The sequence below is a fragment of the Physella acuta genome, unplaced genomic scaffold (assembly GCF_028476545.2).
Source record: "Physella acuta isolate Inbredline_101_S28 unplaced genomic scaffold, ASM2847654v3 ptg000164l, whole genome shotgun sequence".
In the NCBI taxonomy this organism is placed as follows: Eukaryota; Metazoa; Mollusca; class Gastropoda; family Physidae; genus Physella; species Physella acuta.
Window position 1 is genome coordinate 1,444,827 of NW_026731683.1, and position 22,683 is coordinate 1,467,509.

At 36.6% G+C, this 22,683-nt stretch overlaps 1 protein-coding gene across 2 annotated transcripts in view; it reads right to left on the reverse strand.

Annotated features, from left to right (window-relative positions):
- LOC131935961 (FMRFamide receptor-like) overlaps positions 1-22,683 on the reverse strand; it is a 97,597-nt gene that overhangs the window by 6,126 nt on the left and 68,788 nt on the right. Inside the window, exon 1 of one of the 2 annotated variants that reach the window (XM_059292718.1) lies at positions 2,587-2,637. The exons of the other annotated variant lie outside the window; for it this stretch is intronic. The gene's annotated coding sequence lies outside the window, so the exon portion shown is untranslated. Of the gene's footprint in view, positions 1-2,586; positions 2,638-22,683 lie in introns of those variants that run through there. 2 annotated transcript variants of the gene reach the window in all.

Below are 22,683 nucleotides of genomic sequence, written 5' to 3' on the forward strand. Positions count from 1 at the left end.
GTGTACTGTATTGCTTCATTACTGTAACTGCAGCTTTTGGGTTGGGCAATAGTCGTAAATACCAATCTATGGAAACAGGTTCGCGATGTTTGTTTTCTAATAGCAAGTGCAGTTATTGCTAGTCGGAAAACTCTTCATTCAAATACCTATCAATTACTCACTGCGGTAAATGTTCTAAGGCACGAATGATTAAAAAAACCTAGTCTTCATTTGGTGTGGTCAAAAATCTCGCCTCTTATTTAATAGGTTGAGTAGAGATTTATACATTTATTTATATCATAAGAATTTTTCTTTGTGACCGAACATCCATCGAAGTGATTTTTTTCTTGTTACACATCAGTTGTCCGCTGAAAGTTCTTCATTCTAAACCCACATCGTGAATTTTTTCTTGTTACACATCAGTTGTCTGATGAACGTTTTTCATTCTATACCCACATCGTGAATTTTTTCTTGTTACACATCAGTTGTCTAATGAACGTTTTTCATTCTATACCCACATCGTGAATTTTTTCTTGTTACACATCAGTTGTCTGATGAAAGTTTTTTATTCTCCACCCACATCGTGAATTTTTTCTTGTTACACATCAGTTGTCTGATGAAAGTTTTTTATTCTCCACCCACATCGTGAATTTTTTCTTGTTACACATCAGTTGTCTGATGAAAGTTCTTCATTCTATACCCAGACCGACAGGATTTGTGGTTCCCAGCCATATAAAGTGCGGGAAGTCATTTTTAAGGGGTATTAAAAAGATCAAGTAACATTTTCCTGTGCTAATCAGTGAAAAAGTCCCGAGTAATCTGTCAGTGAGAAATATTGTGTACTTTGGACTGTGATTGGGGTCACGATGTCTTCTCTGACAATATCGTTTACATCTGATCATTATACGGTGGAAATGTTCATGTACATCTGATCATTATACGGTGGAAATGTTCATGTTCCTGTCATCCCATACTTATAAATACATTCATGTCTAATGAGTTCCTGCTACTAGTCTGACAGCCCTAGTGTTGAGCATCGTTAAATGTTTACTTCCGTTAACCTTTGACCTATGTATAGGAGACTAAAGTACAAAGCACTGTGAAACAATGTAGCCCCATACGCTGTTTTATTGATCATATCTGCTCTACCACAGGAGATGGACTCAAATTATTTCACCAATTACGACAATGGCGTCATTTTGTGAATTATATTAATAGCCTTTTTCGACGCACAATAATATAAATAACTCGCAGTTACTTTACCGTACCGTGCACGGTCATTTGCTGACGGACAGATTTGGGTCACCCTAATTGTGCAATTTTCTTACGCACTGAAACAAATTGATCAAACATCGTACACAACGTTAATTTAACTGGCATACTCACAGTTTTTATATCTTAAAGAATTTTGGTACAACACAAAAATACACATCAAATCATGTTCTGGTATAATAAACAGCAGTATAAAATAAGTTTACATTATATCGCCTTTAGGCAAACATGGCCATTGATAGAATGTGATACACGCCTACATTTCACGCATACAACAGCTGTTAGTGCAATTAGATACATGTTTTATAAGGCCAATGAAAGTTGATAGTGTTTCTAGTAATGAATTTAATTTGAAAAACTTGTATGAAAACAGTGTTAGCGAGAAAGTAAAGGACAGGACAAATGATAGTTCTACTAAAAATAATATCTTACTTAAATACTAACGTATCGTATTGTGATATACCTCGCACTCTAATTGGGAAAAGATGTGAAAAGGCTTCAATTTGGTCTCCTGATAAAATAGACCAACGGTTTGGTAAGTGACGTAGATAAATGTAGATAACTAAAGATTTATTTAAATAAAAAACATACGTAGTTTCAAAATATTACATTTTTAAAATATAAAAAAATAATCACAAAATAATAGTTAATATATTATTTTCAAGATGACGATATTGCTTATAATTCAATTACATTTCTTCCATTCAGTTTTTGTACGTCTGAGATTTACGTACATTCTTTAAAAAACGCTCGAATGATTTTTAATTTATCAGACCTAGTTACTTATTACTGAGATGCCTTGTAGGTGTTCTCTCCGCCTGGTTAGGTAAATATTGGTGGACACTGTATGATTCAAACCACGCGACTGAAAAATTTGGGACGGACGACTCGCTCGGTGATAAAAGCTTCTAATTCACCGGCTCAATTCTAGTACTTCTTTGAACAAATTCTAGTACTTCTTTGAACAAATTAGAACATAAAAAGTACAGAGCTGTGACAGGGCTATGTATATATATATATATATATATATATATATATATATATATATATATATATATATATATATATATATATATATATATATATATATATATATATTCTTCGTATTGTAATCAGTGCTTAAAAGTGCATTTGTTTTCAATTTTTAGCCTACCTACCTTATTTAACAAACATGTAATTATAGATGATCAAACAAAATTATATAAAGTATGTGATGGTTTTAAAAATCATACAAAAATGTAAACCTATATAAAAGTTGTATACCAACTTTTAATAATTTATACTGAAGTAAAATTCGATAACGTTTTTAAAGTCAAACAAAATAAAAACAAATACCTTCTGATTATAACCAACAGAACCTGACAGAGAACACGAGTTATTCACTGTGACAGTAGATACAGATTCCATGTCCTACTATTTATTTCAACAGCGGGGGTGTTGAGATCAGCGGTTCTAAAATTTATCACATCGTGCCTTAGTTTTTACAGTGCATATTAAAAAAAGTTATGTATAGATATTTCAGATCAAAATTTATAACACTTATTTAAAGACTTTATTGATTTATTCTCTGTTGATGATAAAGTGATATTTCTATCAATATCAATACAGGAACGAGCTGTGAACTGTAAGATTTTCTATATGGAATGTTTCCCAGACCCCTCACTTCATTATACACATACACTATCAACAGATGTCAGTACCCGTTTGTTTACCCACACCTCCAGAGTGGCAGAGGTTATTGTGTGTGAGAAATTTATTGCTTTTACACCAGTTATGGTGTACGAACAACGTTCTTATAAACTAAGTCTACATGAATGCACACTGTACACAATGTCCAGGAGACACCTGGTTCAAGCACACATCCATTCATATTCTCATAACACGATCAAGGTTTCTTTCAGATGTTTTTTACGAGGGGGGCGGATGCACTTAAAACCTCCGGGGTTGTGGGGTGGGGGGGGGGGGGGGGGCAATAGTTAATGTACATATTTTTCTATAAAAACTTATTACTTTTCTATATCGTCCGGGGACGGGGACAGTGCACGTGCTTCAGTTATGTGTGTGTGTGGGTGAGAGAGAGAGAGAGAGAGAGAGAGAGAGATAGAGAGAGAGGGCGTGGGACGACACTGAATATTCTACGATGTGATATTGTTCATCACACAATACTACAACACTTTACAGTGCATTACAATACTACAGAACAGCACAACAGAAACAACACACACACACAACACAGCAGGAACACAGAACACGATCCAACCCAACACACACCACAATAGGCAATATTCTTACTATATAAATCGTAAAAAAACCTCGCTTAAAATGTTGTGGGCCCCCCCCCCCCTTCTGCCCTCACAACAGTTCCACTAATGCTTAAGTACAACACAGCTTAATACCTAAGAAAACAATACACCGCTAACACTACACACACACAACACACGTACAATGCAGTAAACAAAACTTAACTTTACAATTTAATACTAAATATTCGATAGTATGCTAAAAAATACGATACAATACACAATATGCCTACCTACAGACTCAACATTTATTACAAATTTTTGTTTAATGCAACTGTGAGTACGCCATGCGGGAAGCAGAAATAAAAAAAATATTCATCCACACGTTTTCTGTTCTTGCCATTTTTATTTTAAAGTGGCTATAGACGTTCCTCAGATTATGCTAACTACGTATGGCAAACAGGAACAGATTCTGTTCAAGCGTTTAGATTTCTATTTCTGCTCGGGACTCGCGTATAATACTTTGATATAGATACCCATTTTTATCATTGCGCTTTTGAACCGAAGGATCCATCTACAAATAGCCATCTGTTTGTTGAAGAGACTCCTTCATGATTAGCCTTGACATTTGTATTAGCACTGGAGGATCTCCCCTTCACAATTACAAACATCTTGGTTAAATGTTAATCTATTGTTTATTCTCATGCGGTATTTACCTCTCAGATGATGGGATACTTTTATAGAGATTCCCCATTCCTGGGAGATAAACTTCTGGGAATTATTTTATTGCCATAGATCCTTCCTGTAATGATGAAATATTAAGGTTTGAATATTTCATTTTTTTTTCTTAACCACCTTTTGACTAGCGTTTCTTAGGTGTTTAAAAAAACACATATTTTAAGTGTGTGGTTACACTTAGAATGTGAACATAATTACAATCAATTTGTTCTGTATTATTGACCACCAGCTTTCAACACTGTTAAATGAAATCTGGTCCCACCAATCCCAAAACGCGAGAATCAGTCTAGATTTGTTAGAGTGCATGTAGTAGATAACAACCAGCCTCCCAATCAGGTAATCAAACACGTCTGTGTCGAAGCCTCGCTTTGGTGTGTTTACAATAGACATCTACCATCATGCTCGTGTTATCAAACACTTGACCTGCTTTCAAATCTTTAACTAGTTCAATCTGGCTGTGTCGAGTCAATCAATTAGGGGCAATTAAGAAAATAGCGCAAGCACGAGGTTTATAATTAGTAAGTTTTAAAGCTTGATGTGTTGTTGCGATGTATTCTCAATATGATAGTCTAAATGACTAGAAAATAACAGCTTGATCTTGTACTGAGCTTGATGTGTTGTTGCGAGGTATTCCAAATACAATAGTCTAAAATACTAGGACATTTCAGCTCTATATATAGGATTTGTTCCAACTTTAAGAGTGCCTTAAAAAGTTTAACGTAGGAGGGGGGTATGGGGATGCTAAGTGACAGAAACAAAAGTATAGCGTACAGATTTGTTGATTGTCTTCTGTCCTACTAGCATTTTGTTTGACCTTTTCACATTTCGTTCAAGCTCTATTTTTCCCATTTGTGAATGTGGATATCTACATTTCTGGGTAATTTTGGGACATTGCAACCGTTTGATTAGAGGAGCTTGCCATCTATCTCAGACCGCAGTGTATCGATTGCGTCCCCTTTACGGCGGTTTCACGGTTACTTTAAGGCACATTTTCACGTTGTATGTGACGAGAGGCCTGCACAAGATTGATTTCTTTGGGGATGTTACATACATGTTGAACAACACTGATACAGTAGCTCAGCTAGAGGAAAGGTTCAGTAGCACAGCTAGAGGAAAAGTTCAGTAGCACAGCCAGAGGAAATGTTCAGTAGCACAGCCAGAGGAAATGTTCAGTAGCACAGCCAGAGGAAAAGTTCAGTAGCACAGCCGGAGGAAAAGTTCAGTAGCACAGCCAGAGGAAAAGTTCAGTAGCACAGCCAGAGGAAAAGTTCAGTAGCACAGCCAGAGGAAAAGTTCAGTAGCACAGCCATAGGAAAAGTTCAGTAGCACAGCTAGAGGAAAGGTTCAGTAGCACAGCTAGAGGAAATGTTCAGTAGCACAGCCAGAGGAAAAGTTCAGTAGCACAGCCAGAGGAAAAGTTCAGTAGCACAGCCAGAGGAAAAGTTCAGTAGCACAGCCAGAGGAAAAGTTCAGTAGCACAGCCAGAGGAAAAGTTCAGTAGCACAGCCAGAGGAAAAGTTCAGTAGCACAGCCGGAGGAAAAGTTCAGTAGCACAGCCAGAGGAAAAGTTCAGTAGCACAGCCAGAGGAAAAGTTCAGTAGCACAGCCAGAGGATTGGCACAGCCAGAGGAAAAGTTCAGTAGCACAGCCGGAGGAAAAGTTCAGTAGCACAGCCAGAGGATTGGCACAGCCAGAGGAAAAGTTCAGTAGCACAGCCGGAGGAAAAGTTCAGTAGCACAGCCAGAGGAAAAGTTCAGTAGCACAGCCAGAGGAAAAGTTCAGTAGCACAGCCAGAGGATTGGCACAGCCAGAGGAAAAGTTCAGTAGCACAGCCGGAGGAAAAGTTCAGTAGCACAGCCAGAGGATTGGCACAGCCAGAGGAAAAGTTCAGTAGCACAGCCGGAGGAAAAGTTCAGTAGCACAGCCAGAGGAAAAGTTCAGTAGCACAGCCGGAGGAAAAGTTCAGTAGCACAGCCAGAGGATTGGCACAGCCAGAGGAAAAGTTCAGTAGCACAGCCGGAGGAAAAGTTCAGTAGCACAGCTAGAAGAAAAGTTCAGTAGCACAGCTAGAGGAAAAGTTCAGTAGCACAACCGGAGGAAATGTTCAGAGCCAGTTGTGTGTGTTTGTCTGGGTTCAACTGGTTTGGTATCTTAATCAAAATATCAATAAGAGGCTAGATATTAATTCAATGAACCACTTGTTTGAAATTAATTAGTTCTCTTATAATTTAATTCAAATGGAATTCACTTCATCTAACTTAATGATTAGAATAGCATTAATAGCGCGCCAGTCATGCTTTAAATACTGGATTATCGAACCTTTGTAATCTCAGTATAGATCTATGAACGGACACGTTAATTAGTTATTGATTTAATTCAATATATAGGTCTTTGATATATTTCTAGAGGTGTGCTTTACATATCTTTACAATAGACTTTGAAATCAGAGAATGCTTTTTGTATGAATCCATTGGGCATAGGAATGTTAAAGTACATTGGTCTATGTCGTGTTAATCACCTTTATGAACGTGATTTGATCTGGGTTATTTAATACAAGCACGCACACAACGCGTGTACGCATGTGTTGATTGGTTTGGTACATTTTGTGTAGTAAGGCATTTTGTAAATAATACAAGGCATTAGAGTACATCGGTTACCATATCAACATATTAAGATAGCAGCGTTCATACATTTAATCGTGATAAAATATAAGTTTAATTTGATGGTGTTGTTTGAAAATGAGACTAGACTGAATTACATACTTCAGAATTTATAATTATACAACACATACAAGTCAACACCAATAAGTAACGACTGCTGCTTCAATTGAGGGTCGGCGTGGTCGAGTCGGTAAAGCTCATGGTTGCTTAACCGAAAAGTCTCGAGTTCGAACCCTCGGGCAGACGAGGCTCGTTAGCCACTCTTCTAGGAGAGACATTTCCAAAATCAAACAACTGCTGCCTTGTAGTTTGTTCTTGGTTGGACAAAGGCTATGGAAGCAAATCCAAAAAGAAAAGCAGGCTGAAATCGGAGTCAATGGCCTCAATGGCGCATAACCAGTTGACACGTATCCTTAATTGTGTTGGAGGCGTGGTCGAGTCGGCATAAAGCTCATGGTTGATAAATTCGAAAAAAAAGTCACGAATTCAAACCCACTGGCAGATAAATCTCGATCCATTTCAACACTAAAAATTAAGAACGAAGAAGAAGAAGAAGAAAGAAGAAGAATTGATATTCACAACCATGTGAATTAAGTACAGTTAGCATCATGGTCGCCGATTATAACGGGTAGTAACATCTGCACGTGAAAATAAGTCTTTTGTCAACATGCTTTGAGTATAAAACTGGTTGAAATTTGTCTTAATTTACCATGTAAAGGCTTAAATTTAACACATATTTTAATTCTACTCATTTATTTTACATCGACGCAATTCGGTAACTATATAATACCATCTAGATTCTGCGTCTTTTTGTTCCACACAAAATCAGTGTTTCTTCCAGACTTTTTTCTCCGGGGGGGGGGGGGGGGGGGGGGCGGACGGACGGACGGACGACACACACACTGGTAAAAGTATATATATTTTCTATATAAATTCCATTTCGTTCGAGGGGGGGGGGGGGGGCGTTGGACTCTCCGAAGAGATGTCTGGAAGATACTCTGCACAAAATGTATGTACGTCTCCTTTAGTACAAGACGAAGCGAACAGCCTTTATTCCCCCATTAGTGTGAAGTTCAATGTTTCATACAGCTAGAATCGATTTCGCTAGGGCATCGTTTTGTGACCCTTTTATTGTAGAAAGGCTCCTGTATTTAGTGGTATCGAGACGCCGTGGTTACCATATAGTCTCGAGTACAGCGGGCCAGAGTACTCTACGCTAATGAATGCGAGAACCGGAACCTTGGTTTCTGTACTCGCGATATTCTATGGTGCTTGACACACTAGCCAGTTTTTGAAGCTACGTTTCCGATATCGGTTAAATATTCGCCACATTTCTTACATATGCAGATAAAGCTATGTATTTTCAAATAAAAAATAACCTTAGACTATTATTTCGATGTAGCGTGGTCGAGTGTTAGAGCGCAAGGCTGCTAACCTTAGTTTTTCGATTACTGTGCCGAATCCTTGAACCCAGACTGTTCTATTGGGTAAAACTACAGTCGGGGAATATAAAAGCGGCTAGACATTTTGCTGATCACCCATTATCTATATACCAAAGTCACAGAAACTGGTGAACTCTACTTCAACAAACTTAAGCGTTTCAAGAAGTGCGTTAATATTGACCCAATGTTTAGCACAAGCTAAAGCTATGTCTTCTATCCTGAAGTGTTATTGCAGACAATTAGAAATCTTAAAAAGATATTCTAACGTCACAAGGCAGCCATTGGTCTACAGATAATGTAAAAGTAATGACGAAGCCCGTTAGTTGCTGAGTGAGAAACCCACCAGCTTGCTCCTTATTAGAGTCATTTTCCTAGCGGTGTCGTCACGACAACAAAACAAAAGCAAGATGATGCAAATGTACATACACATTTGTTTACCACATCGTAACGCGCAATCTACTGTGATTTGATATCAATTTAATCATGTAAATTATTGTAAATGGGCAATTAGAAAATTCAATAGTGATCAGTTTAATTTATTTATTATAAACCAATTAACCCACTTTAGAAATTACTTCATATTGCTATAAAGCATGTTTCAATAGCGTATGTGTAGTTTACATGTAAATAGAACATAGAGATTTCGTTCAACATTCGCTTTTGTTAACTACTAAAAAAACTTCTTATTTTTTCTGTAATACCGAGTATACTCGTAGTTTTAGTCAGGTGTTCCAATATTTTCATATCTTGGTGTCTCATGTAAAACATGTAGTAGGAGGGGGAAATAATTTAAAATAGACCCTATACATGTTTGTAGAGTGAGCTTATCGATTTAAACATACATAAACCAATACTTTAAAAAATTATTTCACTTGGAAATTGACTCTATAAAAATATATTAAAAAATCGAGCCCTTCTAATCTATGAACGTAGTAGCAGCTCAACGTTTCAGTGTGTACCCTACACAGGTTTCTATGAAAATATGTGTTGTATTTATTTATTTATTCTTATGTTAGCATGCCTAAGCTGTGGACGATCACACCACAGTAGTTTTTGAGCGCATTGACTGCTGCTATAGCTATCATTATCAATCTTTCCTACTGTCCTTGGTGGGACAGTGCAACTTCAACTGGAAGTGGTCTGAGTGTCAAGCTAAAACTGGGGTCGATTAACTTTGCCGATTGGTCCCTGGGTTGACTAAAATCTAGGCTTGGTTATAGAATTGATCATGTATGTACCCTTGTATTTTAAAAAAAAAACCCATCAAATAAAATTGTATGTGCATATAGTTTACAGTAAAATAATCAATATGCAGTAAACGTAATCATTATTTAATTCAAATTAAGCAAATGCATATTCCTTTAGAGGTAGGCCTACTATATAATTATATTTAGATTCAATGCTTGCGTTAAAAAGTATTTTAAAAGAGAGATTCATATTTTAATGAAATTTTTCAAGCAGGGTGCTAATATAAAACTGTAAAGAACCAAACTACTCAATGGCCTAGCAGGGTACCAATATAAAACTGTTGCCTACGAACTAATCCATGGCCTAGTAGGGTACCAATATAAAACTGTTACCGACCAAACTCCTCATTAGCACGGTTGCTACTTAGCAAGCGGCCTGCTGCCTCACGCACCAAACCTTTGTACCACCCACGTCACTTTGTTAATGAATCCAACTTCTCTATCCCCAGGGGCTATGGCGACTCTACTTGGACATCGTGAAGAAAAAACCACCCGACTCTCTTATCGACGGTACCACACCCGAGGTAAGCTATTTTCTGCAAGTCTCAGCCCGGGGGTCGTCGTTGGCTATAGTTCATACACTTATTGTTAAATTGGCTGCTAACGAACGACGGGTAGGAAATTATTGGTATTTCGTACCATAGTGACTGCCAATGTACTGTATCAAAGTAAAGTCTTTCTCCTAATGATAGTATTTATACTGTGACACAGTGAACCTAGGGTATAGAAATGGCATTCGATAAAGCACTTTAACTTGTTCATTACACGCTGATGAAATGAACTTATACGTTATTTTTTCTAACTAGAGATTTCATCACTCATACCCCCTCCCCTCCCCAAATACATCATCCATTGACTGCTAAGTTCATTCTTGTTGTCTGTGATTGGATACACAAGCTGGAAATGAAATCAGCACAATGTCACCTAATTGAATGTTATGTCTTCATTTTATTTTTCACGACACGGACATTAAATACGTCCCTATCTCTATTTTAAATATGTCTGGGGCATTGACGTTCATTGCCCTGTCTATTCCTCTCTGTTTCTATTTTAAATACGTCTGGAACATGGTGGGTGCATAGACTCTCGGTCTATTTCGGTCCTGTCGTGCCAATACTTTAAGTTACTTAAAGCAATAGTTCATAAAATGACTTGTACTTTGGGTGTTTTTAAAGAATTTAGAAGCTAATTTGCACTTTCCCATATATAGAATCCTATCTTTCTTTGTGCTCATTCATGCTTATCTTTAATTCTATCCCACCTTTGCACAAACACGCAACCACACCCGAATCTTAAAATTCTATCCCAGAGACAGAAAATTCTGGATTGAAAGGTATGGAGGATATAACCCCGGGCACCAGACTTACTGTCCTCTATTGGAGGATATAACCAGACTTGCTACCCACCTTAAAGCAACATCACTACGCATGTGCATCGACCCTAACTTGATATCTGCTACCGGATGGTCTATCAGACTATATTTTTCCCAATAAATTCCTTTAAAAAATGTACAAGAAAGATGTGGAGTGGCCGATTTAGAAGTTAGATAGGCCTATATGTTTTTCTGCTTCAAAAACGCAAATTTTAAAGTTTGGTTTACCCTCTATAGTTAAAAAAGACATTTAAAACATTGAGTGCTTTTGTTAAAGCCAATTTAAACACAAATAAACGAACACAATGGGCACGTTTTACAATTGATTCCTTGGATTTTTAGCACTTAAATCTTTTTTGGGATTAATTATCACCACTTTCACTTTGTGTTTGCCACTAGCTTCTATTAAAGTTGTCCACTTAAGTTTCTTATTTAACTGCTTCTATAGCTCGGCTGACTTTGTACTTGCCACTTGGTGCACTTAAGTCTTCAGATGCAATACCACATGCACACTATAAATCACGTTCTACTTTATAACATGAAAAACTTACTGACTTCAGTTTCCATACAATAGCTAAAACGTACATACATTTTTTTTAAAGAAACAAAACGCATCCACTCGACCGACTTTAGTTAAAGCCCCATCCATTCTTATAAACATTGCTTGTGAATCTTTAATGCAGCATTAATTCTTGTTTCCTGAACTACATTGCCGTGTCTGAACCCAACCCTGCACCCCCCAGACATCTTTTTGCTTATAGAAATCAATAAAACTTGCAAGCGGTTTACCTGTATTTTAACGTTAAAAGGTCTACTTTAACATTCTTAGGTACGTATAGATTACAGGCAATGTGGAATTTGAAAAATCCGAAAATGTCTTTAGAAAATGCATTTAAAATACGAGTGTGGATGTTTTTACTTTATCTTTAAGGGCAAGCAACAAACCAGAAGAAATATGACATAATTATAGCAGCAGTTTATTTAAAATATTGACGATGAGTAAAAAATAAAGACATTAATATTTAGTATCCCCAGTATAGCACCCTCCCATAGCGAGAAAACCAAAAAGTATTTGCACGTAGTTTCCTTTTGTATTAGCTAACCGTTTTAAAAGGTCTCATAAGTTTAAGAAAAAATTATAACCTCAAAATATAAAACTAGTTGAGAGTTAGGTGTTTGTACATTTTTGTCTTAGATGATCTCTTACTGGAGATTCTTTTTTTCCTATTTAAAAATAGAATAAAAAATTAAGTAAATTATGTCGGATGGATTTAGATTAAATCAATGTAATTGTCAGATAGTTCGATCAATCAGTTAATATTACAGTACAGATCTATACACATCTATTTTGTAACTAAAATGATTTCAACCTTGTATAAATAAGAAAAAGATAAACCACAGTACTTAAACAGTCGATCATGAATGGCTGTACATGCTACGCTACAGTGTCTGATTGCGCTGCTTGTGACACATGTAAGTATCAAGTCTACAGCTCCCTGCGTTTGGACGATTTAAATATCGAATCTCCCACCAACGTTGCAGCCTTCTCACGGCAGAATCGCGGTCTATCGACTATCATGTTCTAATTAACTGATTCCTACTTATAACATCCTTCTTCGCATGCCCTTGTTTTGGACCTTGTTATCATAGTGATATTACAACCATTGGATTAGCGTGCTTATCTTTTATTAACGTCTTGCTATTATAGTGATAATACAACCATTGGATTAGCGTGCTTATCTTTTATTAACGTCTTGCTATTATAGTGATAATACAACCATTGGATCACCATGCTTATCTCTAGTAATTTCTTGGACCACATCTGACCCCTATAAGCATAGTTAACCCCTTGACCTTTGCCCGCTATGACTCACCATACCCAGACATGTTTTAGTGTTAATACTCCCAGCGCTATCAATAGATTATTTACTGTTATTAGCATAGCTAAGTATCACTCGGCGATTACATTGATCAGTATACTCGAGTCATAATGTCACAAGCTATATACCATCTCCAGTCAGAATGTCACAAGCCATAAGCCATCAGCTAATATGTCTGAAGCCATAGAAAATACTGGTTAGTGTCTGACATATACATAGTTTTTTTTCTTTTTGAAGAACTGGCTGACTGTAAGTTTGATCGATTAAAATAATAAAAACCTTGACTATAAAAATATTAATAAAACTGTATTCTAATTAGCCACGTATTTACACTGACAGACATTTAGCTGAATAAATTTAAAAAATAACCTTGCAGTTTCTATTGAGATTCACGACGCTTTTCTTAACAACAATTATAATGGTATGGTTTATCGTATTTAAATACCACCATTTATAAGACATTTAAATACCACCTTTAATAAGACATTTAAATACCACCATTAATACGACATTTAAATACCAATTTTAAAAGGACATTTAAATGCCACCATTAAAAAGACATTTAGATACCACTTTTAATAAGGCATTTGAATACCACCATTACTTAAGACATCTAAATACCACAATTTGATAATACATTAAAATACCACCATTAGTAAGACGAGTTTGGCGTATCTAAGACCTCTGGTCATGATTCCTCTGTTCATGTAATCACATTAGCTGAGTCTGATCTCTACGGCTTAGAACTTGACCGTCAGATTTATGTGACATTAAGGAAGTTCAAACCACCAGCCCCATATTTTGGCTCAAGGCTCTCTGCACTTTAAAAACTTTAAAAACATTTTCCGTATCTCGTTTTCTAGATGTTGTTCTTGCGTACTCAATGTATAGGCCTACTCAATCAACTAGTATATTTTGATGATCTTAATGAAATGTTTAATCGTAATATTTATACACTTTTCACACCCATTCAGTAATTCTTACCCAAATACATAGATATAACATACTCATTTGCAGGCACAGTTAATGTCTAGACATCCTCATGCTAACAACTAGTAATAAACAACATAATTGAGACCCCCTTCCCTTCTCCCTGCGTCAGTTTAGGTGGAGAGGTAACTGGCATAAATGTGTCAGTCTTGAAATTAATTCACCAGACTTCAGCGAGTTCGTTAACCTCATATCGGATCAGCCAGGCAACAAAAAGCAACCCTTTGCATGCTTGATATAAATAATAAAAAAGCTAATTGGCTAAACTAAATAAGGAAACAAACCACGGAACTAATAATTTAAAGGAAGGGCGTTCGCACAAAACAGGCGATGTAATCGTGAAGTGGTTTTAAGGGTCTGGGCAAGATTCATTGGGCTGAGAATAAGTGGGATCAGATGGGGTACATGATGTAACAGCGACTAGTTGTAAGCACTACGTTCTCTATAGACGGGCTCCGCAAGTAATGGCAGGCGTATAAAGAAGAAAGAGAAAGGCAGAGCAAGAGAGAGAAGGGAGAGATAAAAAGGTGGATGGAGAGAAAACGAGACATCTGTCAGCAATGTCTGGCAATTTGTGTCGATACTTTCAAGGAAAAAAAAAACGCTCTTTGCTTAACAAGTTTTAGAAAAATCGAACATGTAACAATTCGCTTCTGTACTTAAGTCTATACATGTCGATTAAAAGGCCTGCCGTAATGCGAATCAAATAAGTGCCTGTTTTAATACAGATTAGCTTGTCTTTGTTGGTTCCCATTTGCTTGTAGGTTGCCAATTGTATTGTGTGAAGAACTATTTAAACATGGCAATCTTTGTTGTCAATGGGGCTGGTAAGTAGGCCACCAACCAGTTCTACGGCTGAATAAAACCTGCATGAGCCATAGAACTGGATGGTGACCTACTTACCAGCCCTATTGTTGTCAGCTATACATTTTATTATTTTGCGAGTTCATGTTACAAATTAATGCCGTTGTTACATCGTCTTAAGCTCTTAAGCCGCCATTTTAGACACGTTTATTTTTTACGGTTAGTTTTTTATTGATCTACTCACACAAAGTCGCTTAATTAAAAAGCCGTTACATTTTTACAAATAGCTATTCTTAGAAAAACTAATCTTAATTTTTAATACTCCCGCTTTATAATGCTTTATTATACGCAAGTGCTAATTAATGCAAACGAATCTAATCTGCACAATAAGCATAATTTGTAAATTCATTTTATCCATGTCGGTAGTGTTGGATAGGGGTGTTAAGGATTATTTCCAAACACCTAATTTAGATGCAGAAAAATAATAATGAAAGAGCTATGTCTATAGCAGGGGTTCCCAACCTTTTTTTTACTCTAGAGCACATTCTAAAATATCGGTAGGCGGGCACCACCTATTTTAAATCGACAAACTCCTTCCAGAGGCGTAGCCGACCCTTCCCGTCACCCGGGGACAAAAGTTTCGATTTGCACCCCCCCCCCCCCGTCAAACTTTCGATATCCATTCCCTTCAACCTTTCAATAATGTTTATGAAAAAAAATTCTGTCTCTGTCGAATAGTGAGAGGCGGGCACATATGAATCGTTCGGCGGGCGCCATGGCGCCCGCGGGCACGGGGTTGGGGACCCCTGGTCTATAGCATAAGTCTAAATAACTAAATATAAACAATGTGTTCATCTTCTATCAATTAGAAGCACTTTTCTAATTTGGAAGGTTTATTTGGAAAAAACTTATTTTTTCCATTGTACCAGGAAGTTTAGAAAGATTAAATAGAAAATGCTCCCCATATTAATGCCTAACCAACCTGCTGTGTTTTATTGTTTTAATATTCTTTTCATTTCATTATTTTATACGTTTGTTTACTTCAAAGTTTGTCCATAACTGTAACTTTAACTGCATCACATTGTAAAGCCATTGTCTAACATGCATTCGTTAAGTCTCTTTCCGATTTTATCTCTTCACCATCCTGTGACAATTTATTTCCCATCTTCACCATCCTGTGACAATTTATTTTCCATCTTCATTATCCTCTGACATTTTATTCCCCCATCTTCACCATCCTCTGACATTCCCCCATCTTCACCATCCTCTGACATTCCCCCATCTTCACCATCCTCTGATATTTTATTCCCCCATCTTCACCATCCTCTGACATCCCCCCATCTTCACCATCCTCTGACATTCCCCCATCTTCACCATCCTCTGATATTTTATTCCCCCATCTTCACCATCCTCTGACATCCCCCCATCTTCACCATCCTCTGACATCCCCCCATCTTCCCCATCCTCTGACATTTTATTCCCCCATCATTCCCATCCTCTGACATTTTATTCCCCCATCTTTCCCATCCTCTGACATTCCCCCATCTTCACCATCCTCTGATATTTTATTCCCCCATCTTCCCCATCCTCTGACATCCCCCCATCTTCACCATCCTCTGATATTTTATTCTCCCATCTTCACCATCCTCTGACATTCCCCCATCTTCACCATCCTCTGATATTTTATTCCCCCATCTTCACCATCCTCTGACATTTCCCCATCTTCACCATCCTCTAACATCCCCCCATGTCGGACAGTCTAGGTTTCTATCAATGAACGATTAGAAGCGATGTCCATTTGTCCACTGAAATATCTATTATTAGCATTATCGAGCTGAGCGACTGGTTTATTTCAGGGCTGTCTCGCCCTCCCCCAAGCGCTCACCGCTGAAGGCCAGTTTTCTCTTGGCCCCTTTGTTTCTCTCAATTACCTAGTCCCGTTGTAAGCGGACTGAGACGAAGTTGTAAAAAATATCTTGGCTCTGGCAATCACAATCAAGTTTCTAATGTCAGGTCGACACGGAGTAAGCCGATATTGTGGTAAAAAGTGACGCCATAGTTTTAGCTTGATTTCCCAATCCTCGAGCTTAGCATAAATCTTCGGGTCAAGTAGGAATATAATTGATTTATTTATTACATTTTTTCGCTGTTGTTAATAAAAAAAAATTAATTTTGTGAACATAAGCAGGTGCGAATTTTTAAAAATGTAGTTCTTCAGCGCTTAAAAACAGGTGGAGACAATGTATCTTATATGGGTTTTGTTTCGCTTTTACTTTCTCTTTATCAAATAGTTCAGTTCGCTTTCAGTTTTGCTCTTATATTTCTAAGTTCAGTTTTAGTTTTGCTCTGGTTGCAATTTCCAAAAAGGCAAAAAACAAAAAACAAAAAAACAAAAACAAACAAAAAAAAAACAACCAAAAAACAAAGCAACAAACAAACAACAAGTAAACAAACAAGTAAATTTAAATAAGAAAACTTTGAGTGAAGATGGGGGAATAAAATGTCAGAGGATGGGGAAGATGGGGAAATGTCAGAGGATGGGAAAGATGGGGGAATAAAATGTCACATCCTCCTCTTTTTGGCAGAAATCCGAGTCACATTCCCTACCATAAGCCGGATCGAACACAAAGCCCAGTCGCCGTTGAAAGATTAAGAAAAGTAGTACAAAGGCTTTTGTTTGGCGCCAACAAAAGCGATACCCTTTTCCTGTTTACGTTTTTCCTTGAGGATATTTTTGGTAGTATAGATTAGAAATAAATTATTTGTCGATCACATGATTTTTTTTTAAAATCGGATACGTGACATTTCTTGCATTGGTTTCTATTGTCACATAGTTTGATTTAATCGCCCTATAAAGCAACATAAGGTAATACAGTCTGCTACAGCGGAAATGTGGTGATTCAAATGCATTACATTTTTTTCGTCTTAAGGAAAGCATGTGGGCGTCTATATATATATATATATATATATATATATATATATATATATATATTTATATATATATATATATATATATATATATATATATATACTGAGCGATATATCTATCAATATCTATTGATAGATCTGTCTCTCTCTGTCTCTCTCCATATATATATATATATATATATATATATATATATATATATATATATATATATATATGACTTTGGTATTGTCACAATATCCGATTAACCATTTATGTTGTTGAGTAAAAACAGTCCGGTTAGCGTAAAGAGCCCAACCAGTATATTCTTGAGATTTACCTTACAGTAAAGAAAGAACGAGCACTCTAACACACACACATACATATAGCTAATACTTGCATAGATATTAGAAACACGAACTGACCATTGCACAGTTAGTTAATCCATATTAGTCTGATATCAAATGATCCAGGAAACTGACTCGGAAAACTCGTGCGGAACTTACATCATACAGAAGCGACCCCAGACCAACGGGCTATTTTTAGCAACAATGCGTGCTGCATGTAGTTTTCTATTATTTCTAGCTCCATGTTGATTAATTTTGTTTCTGATTTATTATGGGGGGTGTGTTGCACGGGACGGCATACTGTATGCATTGGTATTGTTCAACTCGAGGCTCGTCATTTAACCATACTCGTAATTCATATTTTTCTTACACGTGCTTTGTGGATGACTGGTTGCATTTGTAACACGTTTTCTCTCATTGGTCAGAGTCCTTATCATTCGTAGAATAGTGTCTTTTAGGTTTTCTTAGTACTGCTTGTATACACAGGAACAAGTAGCTTGTATCAACACGTTACATAAAGTATCATACATCAACTTTGCAGGTTACTTAGATACGACTATCGAACAGTAACGAGTGCATTTCACAATCTAATGGGTAAATCGGTAAATTTTATCAATAGCTTAAATGACTGAAAATAAGAAAACAAACGTAACGTTTTCTTGAGTTTTCTGTATTTTTACAATAGTTGACAAATACCCTCCCCCCCACACACACTGATATTCTCACACGTTACAATAATGATAATGAGTCTTCTTGTCCCACTTCATGATAAACACAACTTACTTACACATCTCGATTTGACAAGTGTTATTTAACTTTTCCACCAGGACCTGTTGGTAACATTTATTATTACTCTAAACAACTAAATATGTTGTATAATTTGTAAGCATATGGACGCATGATATACTTGCAAATATACCTTTGAAGTTGAAGTAAAATAGAGTAAAGAAAATGCATTTAACCTCAAGGCGATTAATAGAAATAAAACATCAAACTGTTATCCTTAGCTCCTAAGGATATGATCCAAGCCATCAACTGACTGGATATAAGATCATTTCTTTAGACAACAAAAAAAGCACGCAAGACGAACTTTCTGCAGCCGGACAAATTTATTCATGGGATCGGTGGAATTTGAAAGGGTTTTCCTCAGCCATCGCTGGGCACCAGTCAATACGGGAAACACGATGGATGCGCTGTGCCCGTCCAAAAACAAACGCATGTTTGCACTGTAATGGTTTCTGATGAGATAACATAGACTGGACCACAAATAAGCTGTTTGAGATATCACACGCGGATTTTATAGAGTTGAACCTGCTTTATAGGTTGACATTTAGCGAGATTAGCAGGTTCTCAAGTGGTAAGGTAGGGCTCATTTTAGGTGGGAAATATTTAGACTTAGAAGTTTCTTAGGGTGGTAAGGTATGGCACATTTTAAATGGGATAATGTTTTAAGAAGGTTCTTAAGTGGTAAGGTATGGTTTATTTTTAGGTGGGATGATGTTCAGATTTAAGAAGGTTCTTAGTGTGGTAAGGTAGGGCTCATTTTTAGGTGAGACAATATTTAGACTCAAGCAGGTAGGTAGGGCTCATTTTGAGGTTGTATAGTATTTAAATTTAAGAACGTCCTTAAGTGCTAAGGTAGGGCACATTTTTAGTTGCGAAAATATTTAGACTAAAGGTTTAAAAGGTGATAAGACAGGACACTATTTAGGTGGTTATGTTCAAATAATAAAAAAATGAAGCAATAAATCACATTTTTAGCTGGATTTTTTGTTGTATTTATACAGTGCAGATGTTGTTTGAGTTCATAAGGCTACATTGTTTCCTGCCAAGTTTTCATGCTTAAGGAACTTTAAAGGGACATAACGCACTCTAAGCCAGTCTAAGCCCACTCTTCCCGGACGCACTTGAGCCTAACACTGGCGAGATTAACTCCTAAAAATCTCCAAGATTGTTACCCTATTTTTTTCTGCTTTGAAATACAGATCTTATCTTTTTTTTTTTTAAAAAAAGAAGAAACATTGGTTTTTGTTTTTTAGAAAAATAAATAGGGCAGGGAATTGTTTTAAAAGACGGAGAAAATAAATAAACTGATGTGAATGTAATCAACGGGATTAGAACGATCTGCATCGCCTTATAGGGTTTGAGGTCTTTAAGACCGGAGAGCCCTTGAAATGCACGTTAAGGCATTAAAAATTTAGGCTAATTGTGTCCCATATCTGCTGCATGGTTTAAAAAACATTATCCAACACAAGCAGAGACCGTGGGTTTATGAATATGTTGAATGCTCCTCCCCTTTAATATGCAACGGTGATGATTGTTTATTTTAACATACGGGCACTTGCCTGATATTTTAAAGAAAGCGGGGTTCAACAAGATTTTTCCAAAAGGTCGCTAATTTTTGTACAGAACTATTAACTATCATCACTGAAGTGTCAATATAATTGCTTTTTAAAGCATTCGACTTCTAATAATCTGTTAACGAATGCAGACGGTTATATTGGTGTGGATTTATTGACACTTGTAAAAAATTAGCGAAAATTGAAATGAAAAAAAAATAGCTGAGTCACATCTTCTACTGCGTCACATTTCTAAAATCTGCCAGGCAGTCAGAAGACAACCAGCCGATAAGTAAAGACACGGAATCAGGACGAGAAGATTGAGTCAATTTGAAGGATTAAGTTTAAATAAAAATAAACTAAATTAAATTGCAAATGTTTATGTGCAGTAGATTAAAAACCAAATAATATCACTAATTAACTAATGGCGATAATTATAGGCGCTTTAAAAAAACGGCAATTTTTTTGCATACATCTGCTGATTTCATCACGAACGCTGTTATAGTTCCACAATAACTTGTTACTAAAATGTAACAAGCAAGTATTCTAATACACTTATCTACTTAGGATGGACGAAAAGACCTCTGAAGTAAATGAAGTTTTTAAATGCACCTAACTTCAACGAGTTGCATCTCATTACTTCAACTCATCGACCTGTGAGCTAAAACCAATTTACTTTCTGGAACTGCGAAAGGCCGTTTCGTTTGTTCAAACTGAAAAGACTTTCATCAATGTTTACCTTTTATCCTGTCGAGGTTTTCCCCACTGCTTGTGGTTTGATTTTTTAAAAGAGGTTTTAAAACATTAGAAAGTCTCGGCTACTTGATGGCTGGAAGGATTGGGCAGCTGATGGGTTCATGTGGGTCTATGTTAGGTTTGGTATCGCAAACATTTCACATTTTGTGATGTTGAACAAAACTTTGATGAACACATCTTCGCCTATGTTAGGTTTGATATCTTAAACATTTCACATTTTGTGATGTTGAACACAATTTTGATGAACACATCTCCGCCTATGTTATGTTTGATATCTTAAATATTTCACATTTTGTGATGTTGAACACAATTTTGATGAACACATCTCCGCCTATGTTATGTTTGATATCTCAAACATTTCACATTTTGAGATATTGAACAAAACTTTGATGAACACATCTTCGCCTATGTTCGGTTTGGTATCTCAAACATTTCACATTTTGAGATATTGAACAAAATTTTGATGAACACGTCCCCGCCTATGTTAGGTTTGATGTGCGCCGAGATTATTTCTCATTAAGTTAATTAGTTTGGTCTTGATTGTTGTAATAGGGACTTTTCCCGACATGTTTTGTACTGTTCCTCGTGACGTTAATTAAGTAATTGCACAAGTAATTACAGTTAGTCCAGTTTCCTAGCTATTATAGAATACTGACGATTATAATTACTCAAAAGCTTGAGAAGTTATATTTCAAAGTAAAACAGGTCCTATCTATAGCTAAACTTTGTTATTAATGGACATGAAGATTATTAGCTTGAGGTTTAAAAACTATACTTAGACTTAAAATGACACCTCATAACAAATATTCTTAAAGCTGTAGAAATCGCACTACAACAAATGTTATCACTAAAGCTATAGAAACTGCACTACAACAAATGTTATCACTACAGCTATAGAAACCGCACTACAACAAATGTTATCACTACAGCTATAGAAACTGCACTACAACAAATGTTATCACTAAAGCTATAGAAACCGCACTACAACAAATGTTATCACTACAGCTATAGAAACCGCACTACAACAATTTATCACTACAGCTATAGAAACTGCACTACAACAAATGTTATCACTAAAGCTATAGAAACTTCACTACAACAAAAGTTATCACTAAAGCTATAGAAACTGCACTACAACAAATGTTATGACTAAAGCTATAGAAACTTCACTTTGAGAGATGTCCCTAGAGCTGTATAAACTACACCACAACAAATATACATTTTACCATCTTTTTAGTTTTATCAAGGTTTTTCCACAAATACATTTTCCCCAACATTTCACCTTTTCTAAACTTGTAATTAGAATAGCTGACCTAAATTATGTTTTGTTTCCCAGCTGCCAGAGCTGACATTGGTACTGGAGTCTATCTGTTCAGACGAGGAACTACTCGCCCAGATGGCCAGTCAAATCATCGTGCAGCTGGTACAGGATGATGTATTGGAATTTACGTTCGGGATGAACTCTCTGCTGAACTCAGTGCCTTCCTGCAAGTACGTTTTTCTCTATTTCCTACCAGACAATACACTCGCTACCTTCCTGCAAGTACGTTTTTCTCTATTTCCTACCAGAAATACTCAGTACCTTCCAGCTAGTAGGTTTTTCTCTATTTCCTACTAGACAATACACTCGCTACCTTCCAGCAAGTAGGTTTTTCTTTAGACAATACACTCGCTACCTTCAAGCAAGTAGGTTTTTCTTTAGACAATACACT